The 17,812-nt window shown below is 42.5% G+C and overlaps 1 protein-coding gene across 1 annotated transcript in view; it reads right to left on the bottom strand.

The window, feature by feature from the left end:
* The window catches only part of ADAP1 (ArfGAP with dual PH domains 1), a 119,525-nt gene that overhangs the window by 15,171 nt on the left and 86,542 nt on the right, over positions 1–17,812 (bottom strand). The gene's annotated exons all lie outside the window — the stretch shown is intronic.

Here is a 17,812-nt window from a genome sequence, read left to right as displayed (position 1 = left end):
AGCTTCACTGATCGCTAGAACAAGTGAGGAGGGGGGCTCACTGCCTTGCTTTGCTGCAGGGGACAGGCTCCATAGACTTACTGCAGGGGACAGGCTCCATAGACTTACTGCAGGGGACAGGCTCCATAGACTTACTGCAGGGGACAGGCTCCATAGACTTACTGCAAGGGACAGGCTCCATAGACTTAACTTCAGGGGACAGGCTCCACAGACTGCAGTGAGACAGGGAGAACAGCAAGTTGGGGAGTAAAGAGCTCAGTCTAGCACTTCTCCCTGTTCTTGCTAGTGATCGTAGGAATCACATAAAAACAATGTCTCTAGGAAAGGGACACTTTACAAGAACCAATATGGACAGTATACATTTTGGCAATTATATATTTAGCTAGTATACTGTGGTCACATTCAGAAAAGCAGACTGCTAAATCTGGAGCCCTCCTTTATAGGTAATTTCAGATTTTGCTTTTCTTTCAAAATCCCAATATTATAATGATTAATTGGGACACGTCTATAAACCCACTGCAATAGCCCTATATAATATTCTTCTGGGGAGGAGGCAGTAATTCTATTTACGGACTCTTTTATGGGCCACCTTTGTGCCCTTTCCTATTGATTGCTGTTTTATGTATTCTGTAATGTGTGTACAATGATCTGGAAGGAACACCAGACACAACTTTAGGGTAGTGCAGGCTTCCAGGCTTGCCCATGAGAGCTGGCACTGAACACAACAGAAGAAGAAAATCTGCAGGAACCTGGCAGCTTCTCCCAGGCAGATTTATAGCTGCAGGTTGATGACAGAGCCGGGGAGAACGGTGCCCATCTCTCTCTATCTGTCTGGAATACAGAGTGACTTCTTCACCTGGCTGCCTGCAAGTCCTTATCGCGGACGGAAAAAGATTCCAGTAGATTATATTGTATCCCGTTGCTTTAAAGTTATGTTAATTGTTTGCAGTTTTACTCAACTGTGCTAATATATGCTAATATACTAATATGCTTTGTCTATGTAGTAGGAGAACAGCAGGACTCAGACTTTCTGTAGGTGCGAGGGGAAGAGCAGGGCTCACAGGCTTTATCTATATGGGAGGGGAAGAGCAGGACTCACAGGCTTTATCTATATGGGAGGGGAAGAGCAGGACTCACAGGCTTTATCTATATGGGAGGGGAAGAGTAGGGCTCACAGGCTTTATCTATATGAAAGGGGAGAAGCGAGACTCACAGGATTTATCTGTTTGGGAAATGAGAAGCAGGACTCACAGGCTGAATATGGCAGGTTGAGTATCAGGACTCACAGGCTTTCTCTATATGGGAAAGGAGAAGCAGGACTCACAGGCTTTCTCTATATGGGAAAGGAGAAGCAGGACTCACTTTCGCTATGTTGGAGGATAGAAACAGAACTGACAGGCTTTCTCTAAGAGATAAGATATATATAAAAGATATATATATCCTCGAGCTCAGTGACCCCCTCCTATGTTGTATGTTGCCCTTCTGACAGGACCCGACAAATTATTAATAAACATTCTTTTCCTTGCAGGGAATTTGGGGGATATTCTATAATATCTGACAGCTTGTCATCTAGTTTTATGAACATAGGAAGTACAAGCCAATCCTAACACCCTCCAACATAATAACCCACCTCTGCTCTTCTCTAAGGGAAACTGCCTTCAGTGCCTTGTAGGATTTTACAGAACAGAATAATGTATGACTAATACAGTAACATTCCTGTAATACAACTTTCATAGGCCAGATATTGTAATAGTCCAGCAAAGGACAGCCGGTCACAGTAGCATATTTAGCACTTTATGTCTTCCTGGAGACTCTATAAAAGTTTCTGAGATCATGGGACATAATGACTACTACCAGCAAAAGTCTATGGAGTATAATCCCCATACAATATGTCAGCTATAATCCCCTGTACTTTAGCGTTACTTTAATTTGTCCGGAATAGATAAGATTTATAATTGGTTGCTGCTGGCTACGGCACAATGGCGCTCTTATCGCCGCCTTATTATATAAGCCTCTCTGTTTTCTTCCGATTGACAACTACTCTGCTACCTGCTGAAGATTCAATCATTCCAATAAGAGGCCGCAGACTAAAGAGCGGAAATCATGACATTAAAATCGCTCACCATGACACGAAGGGTGAAGGGAGCTCTATTAATATTAATTAATGTTAATTAAAGCATGAAGTACATGATTTATACCGCAATGCAAATTGCATGAGGAGGTTCTAACATTCAAGGGCTTCAAAAAATCTTGGAGGGGTCAGGAGAACAACAGGAGTAAATGTGTGTGTGTGCGGTGGAGCGGCGTAATGAGAACCAGGGGAGCAGAGAGCAACTGCAATGAGATCATAAACAGCAGGTGAATGGGGAATTACGGAGAAGTTAGGATGGTATCTATAATATATAGCGCCCAGTGTTTTATTCTGCACCACATCAATCACTAAACCACTCCAAACTGGTAGATATAGCAGCTTGCAAAGAAATACATTAATGGCGGAGATTTAGCAAACTTGGTGTAAAGTGAGACTGGCTCAGTTGCCCCTAGCAACCAATCAGATTCCACCTTTCATTCCTCACAGACTCTTCTGGAAATGAAAGGTGGAATCTGATTGGTTGCTAGGGGCAACTGAGCCAGTTTCACTTTACACCGATGAATTTCCCCAATTGTCTTCTTATTATGTATTATGTAATATGTATTATTGCACTACATTGTTGCCTATACAGCAGAATGGGCTTCAGGTGATACTATGGTATATTTTCCAAACTGCAATAGAAAACAGTGGCTGGCTACAATTTAACCCATCAAGTACTTTAGGGGCTAAACCCTTTGTGATCGATTATAACTGGGTTAGCTTTATATACATTCAGGCTCATGTTGTTGACACAACTCCTTTAGAGCTGGCCATGCACATAAGGTAGCTGTCAGCTGATCAGCTCTATCACTTGATCCCCCCATAAGCCCCTTTCATGGTGCCTTTACACAGAGATTTATCTGACAGATTTTTTTAGGCCAAAGCCAGGAATGGATTTGAAAAGAGCATAAAACTCAATCTTTCCTTTATGACCTGTTCTCTGTTTATAGTCTGTTCTTGGCTTTGGCTTCAAAGATCTGTCAGATATATCTCTCTGTGTAAACGCACCATTACAAGGGACACTTAGCGGCAGCGAGCATTCCTAGAAATGCCAGCGTCCAAATAGTGAGCGGGAAAATGCCCAATGGATCTTTTTGTGGCCTTAAAAATTATCATTATTGGTAACAACAAATGTTAATGGCCACACAAGCGATACTGCAATTGTTTGAGCGGCCCAGCTATGCAGTTTATCTTGCCTTATAAAGGTACTGCACACAAGCACAGATCTTGATGATCAGCACTCATTTGCGTCCGTACAGTCACCCTCTATCAGGCCGTGTAAACAAACCATAGACACATGAGCTAAGTGCATGTGTTATCAATGGAGGACGGGAGTAGTAAGCTGCTGCAAGTGGTGGCTTATCTCCCCAAAAACAAAAGAGTCTGACAGCTAAAATCCAAATTGCCTAACTCTTAACCCAACCGAGGCCAACAACAGGCTTATCTCTTGGAGAACAAAAGGGTCTGGAAGCTAAAATCCAAAATGCCCAACTCTTAACTAACCCAACACCTGCAGCCAGAGCTGGAAGGCCAACAACATACTTATCTCTTGGAGAACAAAAGGGTTGGGCAGCTAAAATCCAACATGCTCAATCTTTCTCTTACCCCCTGATATCACCTATTAGGGTAAGAGTTGGGAGGCCTCCATACAATGATGAAGGGGACAAACTCAACCAGATTTTGGCTAAAGTGTATGGGAGCCATAAAGCAGGCTCTAACTAAAGATAAGGATAAGCAATCACATATATGTTTGTGAAGTTCTGCAATCTTATAAAGATCCTTTTTCTTATGTATCTTGTAAATGTTTTATTAGAAATGAATAGTTAAAGGGGAACTCCAGGTAGAGGTAAAAAAAGGAAACTTTTGCAGAAGCATATAACAATACTTACCTATCTATCCCAGTTTTGAAACTACCAAAAATCCATTTATTTGGGGGGGGTTTGTTCTGTTTTGTGTTTCTGTATTTCCTGGTTGAGCAGATGTACTTAGTAGAGATGAGCGAACCGGGTTCGAGTCCATTCGAACCCGAACGTTCGGCATTTGATTAGCGGAGGCTGCTGAACTTGGATAAAGCTCTAAGGTTGTCTGGAAAACATGGATACAGCCAGTGACTATATCCATGTTTTCCACATAGCCTTAGGGCTTTATCCAACTTCAGCAGCAGCCGCTAATCAAATGCCGAAAGTTCGGGTTCGGATCGACTCGAGCATGCTCCAGGTTCGCTCATCTCTAGTACTTGGTACTACAGGTTCCAGAATGCAAAGCTTTCCCTCAGCTGTTCCATCACAATCCTCCACCCTGCCTATTCCCGCCCAAAGCTGTTGCAGAACATCTAGGCTGTGTTCACACATTGCAGTTTCATTGTGTTACTGAATTATTTGCAGTACTTTATAATTTCATTGTAGTCCCACCCACACAGCACGCTGTATTCTCTACCTGTAACGCTGATATTGGAATAAAGCAGAGAACTTTTTAAATTAAATTTTTCCATGCACATGCACATATTATGATCAAGCATCTTTTATCTTTGAAGTTGATTCCCACAATAAGGAAATTATCCGATACTATCTTACATCGGATATACTGTTTATGCCTTTTTTGTGCAGGTGGGATTGGCAGTGGCGGCACTTATGCTCTCAGCTGTTTAGCATTATCTAATTGTGTTACTGCATCATTTTTGTGCAGATGCTGCAGTACTTCAATAACACTCCAACATGTGTGAACACAGCCCTAATTTCTCTGTAGACTTTTGCACAACCAGCGAAGCTGAAACACCTGCTTCTGGCCGGTCAGAGATGGTGAATCACGCCCTGCCCCCTCTCTGCATCATCAGCCTGTGCCTGGCAGACACACACAATGTGACACAGAGGCCTGGAATATTTGTCTCCTAAGGTGGGAGAGCAGGGGGAGCAGGAGACAATGTGGATCCGCACAGAGGCCATATTTCTTCACTTCCTGGATTTCTATCAGCTACCAGTGTGGCAGAACCGTACAGATACGATCATACATTGTATAGACACATCTATATAACTTTTAATTTACTTTTAGAAAACAAGTTTGTCTTATCCGGAGTTCCCCTTTAATATAAAGCTATGGCCAAAATCCATGTGCTACAGGCCTCTTTCTCCACCCATAATGTTCCATAAACAATAAGATACATTAATGCACAGATCGGGTTTAATGGATATGAAATGTAATGTTTATTAATGAGCCGGTATTGGCGGTGTCATATGCTCAGAAGTCGACGTTTACCAGGAAAAGATAACTTTTTGATGGATGGTAATGCAAATACGATGTAATATAAAACTGAAATACTTCCCTGACCCACATGCTCTCCTTGATAAGCGCCTAATGTGTCAGCTTAATCTACAGAGACCATATAGTGAGGAAAATCATGTCAAGACCGTGTGCAAAAAAGGTTACAGACCAAGTTTCTCTACAAAAGCAATATAAAATAACATTAAGGAGGTCAGAAGGGTCCTCCAACAACAGGTACGTACTTCAAGATTTCCTCCCCTCTATCCCACTCAGCAGTAGAAAAGCTGAAAATTTCCTGGCATCACCAAAAAATTCAGATGTCAAAGTACGTTCAGGAATGTCTGAACCCGAACACCCAGCATTTGATTACAGACGGCAGAAGAAGTTGGATGTGGCCCTAAGGGTCCTATTACATGGGCCGACTGCAGCCCTATCATTTTAGTGAACTAGTAAACGAGCCTATTAGACGGCCCAATAATCAGACTGTAAGGGCTGCACGGACATCATTAGCGATGTCTATGCAGCCTTTGCCCAAACATCTGATACCTTACCTCTCCCCGCTCCCAGTCTTCTCTTCTGGCCTATGATTGGCAGAGCGGCCTGTCAGCTGACAGGCCGCTCAGACGCTGCGGGGACTGGGAAGCTGCAGAGCACAGGAGAGAAGACTGGGAGCAGGGAGAGCTATGGTATCAGGTTTTTGGGTAATTGGCAGCCGTTGGACGTGCATCACTATTACACGTAGTGATGCCCAGTCGCCCCCCCGACTATTTTAGTTCCAAACCTAAACCAATGATGAACCGATGATCGTTTCATCAGCTAATCGTTGTCTGTATTACACGGATCAATAATTTGGCCAATTATTGCTCCATGTAATAGGGCCGTAAGGTTCCCTGGGAAACAGATACAGCTTATGGCCTATGGCTGTATCCATGTTTTCCTGGAGTGCCTATGGTTGCATTCAACTTCTTCAGCCACCGGTAATCAAATGCCGAACAATCGGACTGAAGCAAGCTCAAGTTGTGCTTATCTATTAAAAACCAATATGTTTCCCCAGATGAAGGATCACATATATAAAAATCACCTCATGTCTATAGCTAGCTGTGTATAATATGACAATTTGGCTAGATCTACTGAAAATCCAACGTCAATTATTCCTGACAGATATCAGGGAAAAACAAATATCAAAAAGTGACATTTTAGCCTGTCAGATGATCTTTCACCAAGTCGGTTTTTCGGCAGCTTTATTGAGATACCATGTATATTCTATCATGTATGTTAATGGAGGAGTCAGGGTGATAGCTGTCTGTGTTCTTACTTTACATTTCACAGTGACTGAGCAGCTCTCTTTCCGTTAACCAGCGGGAAGTCTTAGCAGGATCAACAGGAAGATATGCTGAGATATTATTATTATAGAGGAAGCGCTTCCAATTATCTATAAGGACACAGGTACACAACATCTGAAGGTTTTTGCTGGCTGTAGACATATGGTTGCAGTATATTTTATTAATGAATTCCTACGATCCTCAATGTAAAATCTCTCACTACCACTTCTTACTACCATGCAATAATGCTGGTATCTTTTATGGTTGAGAACTGTTTTGGCCCTCCTGGGAATCAGAGCCCGGGTAATACTGCAACCTCTGGAGCCCCTCCAGTTATGCCCCAGTCCAGCAGTTAACATCCAGTTCAGCATCTTGGCATAATGTTACAGAAAAAAGTCTAAAGCTTGTTGTATTGCTGGGGAACAGGAAAATTGGGTGCGTTCACACGTACAGGATCTGCAGCAGAAAATCCGCTGCGATACGGTGTGTGTGAAGCTACCCTAAACCTATATCTAGGACACTCTCTTAAGGCCCTATTCCACGGGTCGTTTAGAGGAGTAATATCGTTCGTATTCAGCCGATATCGGCCGCTACGAACGATATTCGTCCCGTGGAATAGAGTGCAACGATCAGCCGACATCGTTCATGTCGGCTGATCGTTGCAGTCGCTTGTTTTTCAACATGTTGAAAAACAAGCGACTGATATAGCAGCGATCTGCTGCCGTCGCTCCGTTGAATAGGAGCATCGGCAGCAGACGCTGCTATATCCTATGGGCTGCCCGGACGATCAGCGATCCCCCGGGCAGCCCCCCCGCAGCTCCCCGCCGCCCCCTCCCGCACTCACCCGCTCGCTGCAGCCACGTTAAATATAGGCGGCAGCGAGCGGGGAACGAAGAGCAAACGAGCGCTAATAGCGCTCGTTTGCTCCTCCAAACGACTCGTGGAATAGGGGCATTACTAAGGCCCTATTCCACCAACAGATCTGACGACAGATTATCTGCCAAAGATTTGAAGCCAAACCCCTTAGTGGATTTGAAAAGAGGAGAAATCCAGTCTTTCCTTTATGACCTGTTCTCTGATTATAGTCTATTCCTGGGTTTGGCTTCAAATCTTTGGCAGATAATCTGTCGTCAGATCTGTTGGTGGAATTCTCTGCATTCATTATACTGTGTTTTCCCTGAAAATAAGGCAAGTTCTTATATTATAAGCCCCAAGGACTAGGGGTTATTTTCAGAGAAACACAGTATACCCCTACACTGTACCTCCACTCTATATGGTAGTTAGCCACCATATTGTATGTCCCACTGTTGTTAGGCTCCTATTCCGTAAGCTCCTCTGTAGTTAGGCTTCTACACTGTATACCCCCCATCTGTAGTTCTTTCCCAATACTGTATACATCCCCCTCTGCTGGTAGTCCCTATACTTTACACCCCCCCCCCCCCTCTGCAGATAATCACCATACTGTGTACCTCCCTTCTCCCATCTGTAGTTCTTCCTCCATACTGTGTACATTCCCCCTCTGCTGGTAGTCTCCATACTTCACAACTCCCTAAACCCACCCCTTTATGGAGTAGGCCTTATATCTCAAGCCTACTAGAAAAAGGTTACAAAATGAAGCTAGGTCTTATTTTTGGAGAAACATGGTAGCAAGAGGACGCCCTTCTGGTGTCTAAGCATATAACCAAAACCCTCAATATACCCTATATGCACTGATTTTTTTTGCCCATCTCCTTTTTTCCAATCCTTGTAGGGCAGAACAACAACTAATTTTTCACCCTTGCTTACTGATGTTGCAGTGGTCTAAGGCTCTCAAACTTTAGTGTATAAACCCACACACCGTATAAGCAGCGTATTTACTGCTGCGATACGCAGCAAATACGCAGCAAACACGCAGCAAAAACGCAGCAAAAACGCAGCAGATTATATCTAAATAACTGAACACAGCATCAAATCTGTACCAACAAATCTGCTGCGTATTTGCTGCGTTTTTGTTGCGTATCTGCTGTGTATACGGTGTGTGGGTTTGTACCCTTAGAATACATCTAATGTACAGGGGCTCACGACTCTCCTCCAACATATGATGAAGATGGATCAGACATGCTGGATTTTAACTGCCTGATCCATTTGTTCTCGGAGAGATAGCTCTGGTAGCATCTCCGACCTTTTAATTTAGAAGGCACATAAACAATTGGCTAAGCTGAGACGTTTGTGTATGCATGGAGAAATCGGGAGGGGTAACTGACAGTTATTTAAGGTGTATGGGCATCTCTAGAAAGGCAAAAACTTGCCATAGTTCCTGCCACTGATGGTCACTTAGCCCTCCTTCATTTAGTCTTCCTTCACCTTCTTCGCTACCTATAAGAACTGCACTAATGGCGTCTATAGTATTTATGCTCTTGGTAAAACAGATTGTAGACCCAGTTTCCCCCAGACCACATAATGTACATATATGTCTTTGGAATACATACAAAGTGTCCCTACCTGGTGCTCACTGGAAACAAATAGCGCGGTTCAATAATCTGATTATTATTAGTCCACAAGGACGTCATTATTTATAAACTGGGGAATCTGCAGACCCATAAATTACAGGGAAGAAGAAAGTTTTTCATTCATAGCACCTTGTAATTCATTTGGCTTGCCCTTTAGGTTGGCTACGTATGATTAAAACAGGTTTTAAGAGAGTGACTCAGCCTCTGTACTTTCCACAAGTGATTTACAGTAGCGGGGGAATAAATGATGAATAATTCATAATGGATGACCTCACCGATCAATACTCCCAGACAGGATATTAATCAAATGATCAATTCCTTTTCATGACAAGAATCGCTGCTGCTTCTTAACTATCCGCACATCAGACACCGGCCGCTCTTGTTCCATTGTAATAACCACAGAGACACCCGTGCTAGAAAAGTGTCCGTTGTTATCCACTTAACCCTGTGATTGCTGTACAGTGAAGGACATTGGACGTATTGTGAACAATTCTAGTAGAGACTGAGATTTGCATCGAGTAACTCAAGTATGAAGGAAAGTAAGGAACAGAACGGTTTACCAAATATATCAGTAGGTTGGATGGTGCTCTCTGCCGTAACTTAATCAGGTATGGTATGGTCATGCAATATCTATACATAAGGGATATGACTTATGCATTATTCATGGTGTCTATTCTCCACAGAGGACAAAGTTTAAACAAACAAGACAAGGCAGCTAATGTCCGATACTTCTAATACCCCTAATAAGAATGTCTCATTTGTCTCATTTCCATATGACCCCTGAGACTACAAAGACATCACTGTAGCAACGTCACCACTGCATTACATGGATGACTGTAATACCTATATACTGAATGGCTAACCCCCGTCTAGTAATGCGTTAGATTTCCTTTGGCGTTCAGAGATGCAGTGATATGGACTGCATAGATTACACTAGATTATGAAATTCTCCTGCAAGAGTACTGGCCTTTGTGTAGACAGGATAACTTCTTATAGTTGCTGCAGATTCACTAGAGGTACTCATGTGCTGTGAACGGCCTGTTCTACCTTGTCCCCGAGATGATGCTGCCCTAACTGCGGCTACAAAACTACCGTTATCTATATACAGCCAGGATAGGAATTGAAGTTTTGCAGCAGCTCAAAGGCCACAGGTTTAAAAGCTTTGCTGTACAGGATAAAGATCTGGGGAGAAGCAAGGAAAACTTGTTATCATGTTCCTGCGACTAATCGGAAACCAATCTATGACTATACAACCCTTGGCATGGTGCATTGTCAGAAGGATGACCTTGGTGAGCCACAAAGATAAACCCTACTGTCCAAACATTCATCTACAGGTATCAGAGGACCCGGGGTGTGCCAAGAAAACATTCCCCCCACTATTACACCTCCCCCACCACCCCCAACTGTTTACAACTGACATTTATTCATGCTGCTTGTGCCAAGATGCCGTCTAACCAGGCCATGTTTCTCCACCACTCTGTGATCCAATTTTTGCCCTCCTTTGCCCACTAGGGTCTTGGCTTTTTGTTTCCTTTAGCTAGCAATGGAACTGGTTGCTGTTTTAGAACGGACATGCTAAGCAACGACAAGCTTTGCAATTGGTCATGTTTGTCGGAGACCAGCATTGTATTTGGCTGCAGCCTGCTTGACTGTGCTCAGCCGGTTTATCAGAACCCTTTCTGCCATCCTCCTATGACGCCATTCTTCGCTGAGTTGTTTACATCCACAGGATCCCCCAGGTTTTTCTTGATCGCACTATTCTCAGTATACTTTTGACATCAACGCATTCGAAAAAAACCCCATAAGGTCGACAGTTATGAAATCCTGACCCGTCTAATCTAGAACCAATGACCAGGCCTCTCTCTAAGTTGCTTAAACCACTTGATTTTCTCATTGTACATTGAAAATGATCACTTGTTTTTATGCTGCACCTCAGGGTCATGGGTCTTACTTTCTATACAGGGAAGCTAAGATCAGGTGTCTCTAATAAAGCTGCCATTCAGTGCCATGGCTTCTGTCCTACAGTAGATCGTCACAAGTGAATTTTCTATATCGGTTCAATAATTTGGAATTTCTTGATATCAGATGCCGCTAGTCACTGCAATCCGGCCCATCATTATGTGATCATTACAGACACTTTGTTTGCTCGTTCTTTAAATAATGAGAGCAGAGTAATCTCCCCCCACATAATGGATATCTAACAATGCTTAGCTTTACACACTGAGCAGCGGCTATCCCTGTCCAGTTTATTTACAGACAAAGCAAGCTTGACTCATAAATCACTTTGTCAAATGCCGGAGCAGATAATTATCCCGTTCTGAGTGGAGAAGAGAACACCGGCTCTGGTCAGATGTAAAACCTCTCCTCCCACTTACAATTAAATGCTTTCTACAAGAGCAATATTACAAGTTTTTATTGTCTGAATAGTCAGGGCTGATGCCTTGATGGGCCAGAGATTACAAAAATCACTTTTTTCTAAATTAGTAATGTGCTTAAAGTGGTATGCCCACCATTGACATATCTGGCCCATTATTGGGGACGCTTTTCTATCAGGAGCTCCAAAGTCCCATCAACCTAGAGCAGGTCCAGACTCAAAACACAATAATAGGCCCCGTAGGTCCAGCATAAGACAGCTGTGTTTAGAGCTGACTTTGGATCCTGTACCTCATCTATTGTTATGATGGTATGTTAGTTATGTGTGTGCAATAATAATTAAAAAAAAGTTTAGAATGCATAGGTTGTATACTGATGGGTTTCATTTTCTCTAGTGGCCAAGAAATAACAATCCAATACCCATCGTGTCCAAAATGTCCCAAGCTGGCCATGAAATGGGCAAAGGAGAAAGATGCACCTGCTCTCTCTACTAAAGCCTGTGTCTGCCAAGTTATATTTTTCCAACAGCTGTGAAAACAAGTTAATTCACTATATCATATTTGGTCACATTTGTAGGTTTTATCTCATCTCTGTTTCTGAAGGTAAAAGATCTCTTTTTTTTTTATCTTGCCCGATCCATTACAAAATCTGAGCAGCAGAATTATTTACCCAGAAACCAACCCTGTGAAACGGTTCAGAGTATCCATGATAGAAAGATATCAGTGTTGCTTTTATTTTGGCAGCACCTGGGGGAATATATAAAGAATTTTGGTCCCTGAATAACCCCTATAAATTCTGGTGATTGAAGTAAAAAATATTTAGAGCAATTCTTCTGCATATTAGTTTATTTGCTCTAAATATTTTTTCACTTCAATGACCACAATTTAAAGGCCCCAGGGTGCTGCCCCATTAAAAAATATCTCACACTCACCCATCTAGCTCCCAAGCCACTGCCATCTCATGACACTTGAATCCCAGGCCCCTGTGCTTCTTCCTGCTTCCGATGATGTCAGGTACCTACAGGAAGTGACTGCTCAGCCAATCACTAGCCACAGTTAGGACCCGCCCCTGACAGTTTCTGCAGTGTCAGGGCAGAATGAAAGCAGGATGAAGCAGAGATGAACAGGCACCGAACACTGTTAAAGGAGAAGTCCTATGGAAGGACAAGAACTGCAGGCAGGCAGGTGGGGGAAGGAAAATAATAAAGAACTGAACTCACCCGTCCTCATGTCGCCAATACACCGCTCCCCCATCCCATTTGCAGAAGTCGGAGGTCAACTTCAGCTTGTCATGTACCCAGTTTCACCAGCTGAAACGTCACGTCCCGAACAAGTCACCGATTGGCTGGGCGGGTAGTCACTCAGGTGTTCTAGCAGAGCTGAAAGTCACTGGCTGATGTGAACAGGACCCAGGACCAGTGCATCGGAGGATGGGTGAGTTCAGTTCTTTATTATTTTCCTGCCTCTACCAGTCTGCCTGGTCCATTTATTACTGGATTTATTTACCCTCATTCAGTCAGTGGGAAGCTGCCCCTAATGTGAGAATAGTCATCCATCATCATTCCCTGTTAGTGAGTAAGTTAACTTAGAACCATCAGACAAGAACATTACAACAACCCCCATCATGGGGTCTCCAACTCATGCTGCAAAGGAAATGTCTTATATTTTAGCAGTGAGGCTCTATGCCCCCATTATTGTTGTTACCTTATTCTTCAGGTGTTCTACAAAGCCTACAAGGGCCACTTCTACGGACAATGCAGCTCTGCTTATAGCGTGTTATTAGACTCTTAACCTAGCTTTAAAAGTTAGAACAATCATCTATCTAAATAACAGAATGGATCTGTATGGGACAATAAAGCAGGCCTCCTTGTACTATTACATAGAATAGTGTGAGACATAAGAACAAGGACAGGTGTCACCACGTCGGTGGCAGATCAGATTCCCGCTCTGGTACATGATGTTGAGAATCTTAAAGCCGTCCTTCTTCCACAATCTGCATTACTCCTTCTATAGCTTGCATTAAAGCCATCTAAATATAGTTATAGCTTGTTCCATTGTGCATTAGGGATTTCTCATCACACATGTTATATGGGTCACACTGGAGGGGGGGCTCTACTACTATTGTTGCTCATGCATATCCAGTAGATTTCACCATCTGTAACTCACAACTCTTTAAAATGACTGTGTAAGAAGCTACTCAAACAAGGTCATATAAGAACTGGAAGCCACTGCATCACATGATATACATACTGTAGAAAGTTTTTATTTCGACTCATTTTAAAGGGGTATTCCGGAGACTCATAAAAAGTGTTTTATCCCCCTATATATTGGTTTAATAAAGTTATAATTACTTTGCTATATATCTTTATTAAAATAAATGTATTGTTATTTATTTATATATGCACTTCCGTTGACTGGCAGCAGTAGGGGGTGACATGGCTGCCAAGGCCTGTGTCGAGTACTGAAGGGCTATGTAAGCCCTGCAGTTCCTGATCCCCTCCCCTACTCTGGCAGTCTCTGCATAGCTAGCACACAGCCATCTTGTCAGGCAGCCTCTCCTGAGTACTTTATGTAAAAATATACAGTACATAGGGCAACAGGACCGCTTAGATAGTCCTGCAGTTCCCGACACAAACTTTGGTTACAGCAGAGCCTGCTGCTACCAGTCATCCAAAGTATATATAAACAAAAAACTATACATTTATTTAAATAAAGTTTTATTACAAAGTACTTTTTTTTTTAGTCTCTGGAGTATCCATTTAATAGTTGTACAGAGATAAATTGGGCCCTAGTGTACTTTAGCATGTTTCAAAGGCATACAAGGTTTTTTTTTTCCTTTTGTGGCATGGTTCATCTAATGCCATATGTATAAGCTATTGCTCTCTAGAAGAATTGCATCTGGGGGAGAATATCTTTATGAAACAGTACCATATCCATATATACTCCATGTACAGGGTCTGCTGGATGCACATTGCCCGATCTGCATTAAGGCTGGGTTCACACTACGTATATTTCAGTCAGTATATTTCAGTCAGTATTCCAACCAAAACCAGGAGTGGATTAAAAACACAGAAAGGATCTGTTCACACAATGGTGAAATTGAGTGGATGGCCGCCATATAACAGTAAATAATGGCCATTATTTCAATATAACGGCCGATGTTCTAAAATAACAGCAAATATTTGCCATTAAATGGCGGCCATCCACTCAATTTCAACATTGTGTGAACAGATCCTTTCTGTGTTTTTAATCCACTCCTGGTTTTGGTTGCAATACTGACTGAAATATACTGACTGAAATATACATATATACTGACTGAAATATACGTAGTGTGAACTTGCACTGACGCTTCTGGAAAAACAGAAGTTGTTGCTTACTGGCATGGTGGCTGGCTGCAAGTCATGCTTGATAAAAGGGTTAAGAGGCCCTTACCACCTTTTGCTGTCTCCACCTAAAAAACATTTCCATAATCTGCTCCTTCCTCAACAACTGCTGGTACATGCCCTCATTATCTCCTGCCTGCACTACTGCAACATCATCCTCTCTGCCCTTCCATATCTAAGGCCCCTTTACCCCATACTGATCCTTGTGCTATATCTGATCCTCACTTGACCTCCATCTGTGACCACCCCTTGTCCGCTTCCTACACACACGTCTCCAAAATGTCTCCTGCACTTCCCTCTGTACTCCGGAACTTACTACCCCGACACATCTGGCTGTCACCCACCATCAAGACTTTTAAAAGCAACTTGAAATCCCATCTGTACAGAATAGGCTACAACCTACAATAACTGCTGCCACCTCCCGCACTGTGACCAGCAGCTTCCCATACCTTGTAGATTGAAGTCTTCTCTCCCTATGTACCAGTCTGTTATTTATTTTATATCATATTATTTCACATGTAATACCTGTCGCTGATCTGTTTTAGTAAGTACTTCAACATTAAATAACAATCTTTTCATGGAAATCTATGCTGTGTCATTCCTCTGTTATTCCTCCTGAATAATTGTGAATAAATTGACAACTGGGTGTTACCACTCCCTTGGTCAAAGGGGTGTATTCCTACACAGTTAGCACTAATTGGACACTGTCACAGTGTGAACATCTCCCCCCTCCCCCAATTGGTAACTTAAATTTCTACAAGCATAACAGACATGTCAGCACGGAGTACAGGTTCTCTTTCATATGATCTTTCGTTAGTTCCTTTAGGTTTATTGTCCATGTGATAACGTCCCTCCTTATAGCAGGGTCACGTAGACGGCCGCTGCCACAATGTACCAGTGCACGCGGACCACATCATCAATATTTCAAGTTGTTAAGCTCAGCTCTCTTCCTAGGTTGTGCGGCCCCTCCATTCACGTGTAGCAGTGACGGGCTGACCTACTTTATGCAAGGTTTTATTAACCCATCAAACATGCTAGACATGAGTTGGAATTATGGCGCCTGGTGGGACTGACATACTTTGTACACTCATAACATACAAAACCCATTCTCCTCCACACCCCTTCATTTCTAGAGAGCTGAACTTGCTGAACTGGGCCATTGTACTGGCATGTGACCAACGCCAATGACTTTTACGAAAAAGAAAAAAAAAACACAAGCGCTTCATGTGCAGAACATTAATAAATGATGAGATTACTCTAGTAAGGAAGAACCTCCATCCATATGCACATGATGTATATTATATCTCAGGATCCAAGTACAATAATACAACGTGTTTCACGTTGTGAAACCAACACTTCATCAGGAGTTTATATATGTGTTAAAACTGTGTGATCTGGGATCATACATGAACGATGGCTACTTTCTATAGCAATGCTGACACGTTTCATAGTGCTCCATGTCATGTAAAAGGTTTAAGGTTACCACCCAGTCCTCATAGAAATAGAGAGATGACACCCACCACCCCTACAGAGAAGCCCCTTCCACCAAGTCTTATCTTTCATACACAATATATGATAGAATTAGCTCACACCAGGCAATGATTTCACTCCTTAAGTTAACGCTCAGTCATACAAGACATGATTTCCGCGCTTGCCTCGGGCAGCGACGGGCTGAGTGACAGCGCGAGTACCAGATGCCTGCCGCAGGGTATTATTATTTGCTTGCTTAGTGTCGAACAATTCCATAGTGCTATACACTCATTAGTCAGGAATACAAGCGCAAACACAAATGATGGCTCTGTTTATATAAGATTAAAATGTATCCCTTTATATATAATAAATGCCACTTTCTCTTAGTCTTGCATGGAATATAATCTACATAGTAAACAGATCGCTCATCCAGAATTATTACATATGTGTAAGAACATGCATCCTAATGACCCCAGGTTGTAATCTCTAGTAAGGTACAATTAAATGGCATCACAATCTCTTCCCATGCCTAGATCAATCCATTTAATTACATGGTGTAGTATGGAGAATATGGTGCTTCTAGAAGACATCATAATAGAACACAAAAAAATGCATAATATAAACAATATTATTGTGCAGACTGGGTTATTATTAAGTAGGGTGTCCCGGGAATATTTTCTTATATGGCTGGGATTGGTGTAAAAAAAAATTAATACTCACCTACCCACGATTCCCACAGTTACTGCTCCAACACTCTCCAGTTCCCACTCTTCACTGCTACTTCCTGGGTACCGAGACATTTCGTCCTCACAAGAACTGCCCATTTAGCCTGAGGACACTGTGGCGGCCGGTTATTGGCTTAGCGGTGCAGTTCTGCAGGGACAACACAAGTACCAGGATATATAAGGCTAAGAAGGCATTAGAACAGCAGCCCTGATGGAATAGGATCAGTAAGTATCACTTTTTTTTTTTCCCAACACCCAGCCATATACATATATTTTCCCCAGATAACCCCTATGGTGGCTGTTGTTTAACCATGTAAACCTTGTATATATATTTATTTAGCAATTTACTGGTTGCCTACCATATTAATTCCTTCATTGCCTGTGATATGTCTCTCCTAAGACTTCCAGAGTGCAACAAGTGATAGATCAGTGACCTAAAACTTGTTCCCTAAGGGTCCTATTCCACCGGACGATTATCGTTCAGATTATCGTTAAATCGTTCGAATCTAAACGATAATCGTTCGGTTGAAATGCAGTTAACGATTAACGACCGAACGAGAAATCGCTGATCGCTTTATAAGACCTGGACCTATTTTTATCATTGCTCGTTCGCAAAACGTTTGCAAATCGTTCGCATTGAATAAGACATCGTTCGGTCGTTC

This window comes from Dendropsophus ebraccatus, chromosome 9 (assembly GCF_027789765.1).
Source record: "Dendropsophus ebraccatus isolate aDenEbr1 chromosome 9, aDenEbr1.pat, whole genome shotgun sequence".
In the NCBI taxonomy this organism is placed as follows: domain Eukaryota; kingdom Metazoa; phylum Chordata; class Amphibia; order Anura; family Hylidae; genus Dendropsophus; species Dendropsophus ebraccatus.
This window is presented reverse-complemented; position numbering and strand designations above follow the sequence as displayed.